Below are 3,107 nucleotides of genomic sequence, written 5' to 3'. Positions count from 1 at the left end.
ACAAGATCCTGGCAAGTTTTTGATACCTTGTACCATAGGCACCATGACCTTTGCAAAAGCTCTGTGTGATCTGGGGTCAGGGATAAATCTTATGCCACTCTCTGTAATGGAGAAGCTGGGGATCATTGAGGTACAACCTGCCTTGTTCTCATTACAATTGGCAAACAAGTCATTGAGGCAAGCTTATGGAATAGTGGAGGACGTGTTAGTAAAGGTTGAATGCCTTTACATCCCTGCTGATTTCATAATCTTAGACACTAGGAAGGAAGAGGATGAATGCATCATCCTTGGAAGACCTTTCCTAGCCACAGCAGAAGCTGTGATAGATGTCAACAGAGGTGAATTAATCCTTCAATTGAATGGGGACTACCTTGTGTTTAAGGCACATGGCCATCCCTCTGTGACAAAAGAGAGTAAGCATGAAGAGCTTCTCTCAGTTCAGAGTCAAGAAGAGCCCCCACAGTCAAACTCTAAGTTTGGTGTTGGGAGACCACAACCAAACTCTAAGTTTGGTGTTAAGACCCCATATCCAAACTCTAAGTTTGGTGTTTGGACTATACAACATTGACCTGATCACCTTTGTGGCTCCATGAGAGCCACTGTCAAGCTATTGACATTAAAGAAGCGCTTGTTGGGAGGCAACCCAATTTTATTTATCTAATTTTTATTTTATTTTATTTTATTGTTATTTTGTGTTTTATTAGGTACATGATCATGAGGAGTCATGAAAAAATAATAAAAATTAAAAACAGAATCAAAAACAGCAGAAGAAAAAAATCACACCCTGGAGGAAGCACGGACTGGCGTTCAACGCCAGTAAGGAGCATCTGGCTGGCGTTCAACGCCAGAATAGAGCATGAATCTGGCGCTGAATGCCAGAAACAAGCAACATTCTGGTGTTTGAACGCCAGGAATGTGCCTAGAGGAAAAGCTGGCGCTGAACGCCAGTAACAAGGCATGAAACTGGCATTCAACGCCAGAAACTTGCTTTACATGTAGGCGTTGATCGCCCAGAATGTGCACCACTCGGCGTTTAAATGCCAGAATGGTGTGCAAAGGCATTTTACATGCCTATTTGGTGCAGGGATGGAATTCCTTGACACCTCAGGATCTGTGGACCTCACAGGATCCCCACCTACCTCACCCTCTCTCTCTCCATTCATGGTCATCCCTTCTGTTTTCCATTCACCACTCACATCCATCCACTCTTCCCCAAACACCCCACCTACCTTCAACATTCAAAATCTCTTTCCCACCCAATCCCACCCATATAGCTGAATACACATCTCCCACCATCTTTTCCATATCTTCTTCTTATTCTTCATCTTTTCTTTCTTCTCTTGCTCGAGGGCGAGCAATTTTCTAAGTTTGGTGTGGTAAAAGCATAGCTTTTTGTTTTTTCATAACCATTGATGGCACCTAAGGCTAGAGAAACCTCAAAAAAACAAAAGAAGAGAAAAAAGGGAAGACAAAAGCTTCCACCTCTGAGTCATGAGAGATGGAAATACTCATGTAAAGGGTTTATAGCTCAATGGTAGAACATTTGACTGCAAATCAAGAGATCCCTGAGATACCTCAGGGGATAAATTGTCCTCCACACAATTATTGGGAGCAACTAAGGATAGGAACACCAAAATCACTAGGGATCATGCAACAGAAGCAAGGAAGAGACATAAAGGAGCTCAAAAAGCACCATTGGACCTTCAAGAAGGCGCCACCCTCACTCAGGTGGACTCATTCCTTGTTCTTATTTTCTCTGCTTTTTCGGTTTTTATCCTTCATGTCTATCTATGTTTTATGTCTCTACTTCATGATCATTAGGATGTAGTAACTATGTCTTAAAGCTATGAATAAATTCTATAAATCCTTCACCTTTCTTAAATGAAAAATGTTTTAATTCAAAAGAACAAGAAGTAAATGAATTTCGAATTTATCCTTGAATTTAGTTTAATTATATTGATGTGGTGACAATACTTTTTGTTTTCTGAATGAATGCTTGAACATTGCATATTTTTTTTGATCTTGTTGTTTATGAATGTTAAAACTGTTGGCTCTTGAAAGAATGATGAACAAAGAGAAATGTTATTGATGATCTGAAAACTCATGAAATTGATTCTTGAAGCAAGAAAAAGCAGCGAAAAAGCAAAAAGCTTGCGAAAAAAATAATGGCGAAAAAAATATATAGAAAGAAAAAGAAAAAAACAAGCAGAAAAAGCCAATAGCCCTTAAAACCAAAAGGCAAGGGTAAAAAAGATCCAAGGTTTTGAGCATCAATGGATAGGAGGGCCCAAATCCAGGCCTAAGCGGCTAAATCAAGCTGTCCCTAACCATGTTCTTGTGTCATGAAGGTCCAAGTGTAAAGCTTGAGACTGAGTGGTTAAAGTCGTGATCCAAAGTAAAAGAGTGTGCTTAAGAGCTCTGGACACCTCTAACTGGGGACTCTAGCAAAGCTGAGTCACAATCTGAAAAGGTTCACCCAGTCATGTATCTGTGGCATTTATGTATCCGGTGGTAATACTGGACAACAAAGTGCTTAGGGCCACGGCCAAGACTCATAAGTAGCTGTGTTCAAGAATCAAACATACTTAACTAGGAAAGTCAATAACACTATCTGAAATTCTAAGTTCCTGGAGAAGCCAATCATTATAAACTTCAAAGGAAAAAGTGAGATACCAAAACTGTTCAGAAGCAAAAAGCTACAAGTCCCGCTCATCTAATTAAAATTAATATTCATTGATATTTTGAAATTTATAGTATATTCTCTTCTTTTTATCCTAATTGATTTTCAGTTGCTTGGAGAACAAGCAACAATTTAAGTTTGGTGTTGTGATGAGCGGATAATTTATACGCTTTTTGGCATTGTTTTTAGGTAGTTTTTAGTAAGTTCAAGCTACTTTTAGGGATGTTTTCATTATTTTTTATGTTAAATTCACATTTTTGGACTTTACTATGAGTTTGTGTATTTTTTTGTGATTTCAGATAATTTCTGGCTGAAATTGAGGGACCTGAGCAAGACTCTGATAGAAGGCTGACAAAGGACTGCTGATGTTGTTGGATTCTAACCTCCCTGCACTCGAAATGGATTTTCTCGAGCTACAGAACTCCAA

This window comes from Arachis duranensis, chromosome 3 (assembly GCF_000817695.3).
Source record: "Arachis duranensis cultivar V14167 chromosome 3, aradu.V14167.gnm2.J7QH, whole genome shotgun sequence".
NCBI classification, from domain to species: domain Eukaryota; kingdom Viridiplantae; phylum Streptophyta; class Magnoliopsida; order Fabales; family Fabaceae; genus Arachis; species Arachis duranensis.
This window is presented reverse-complemented; position numbering follows the sequence as displayed.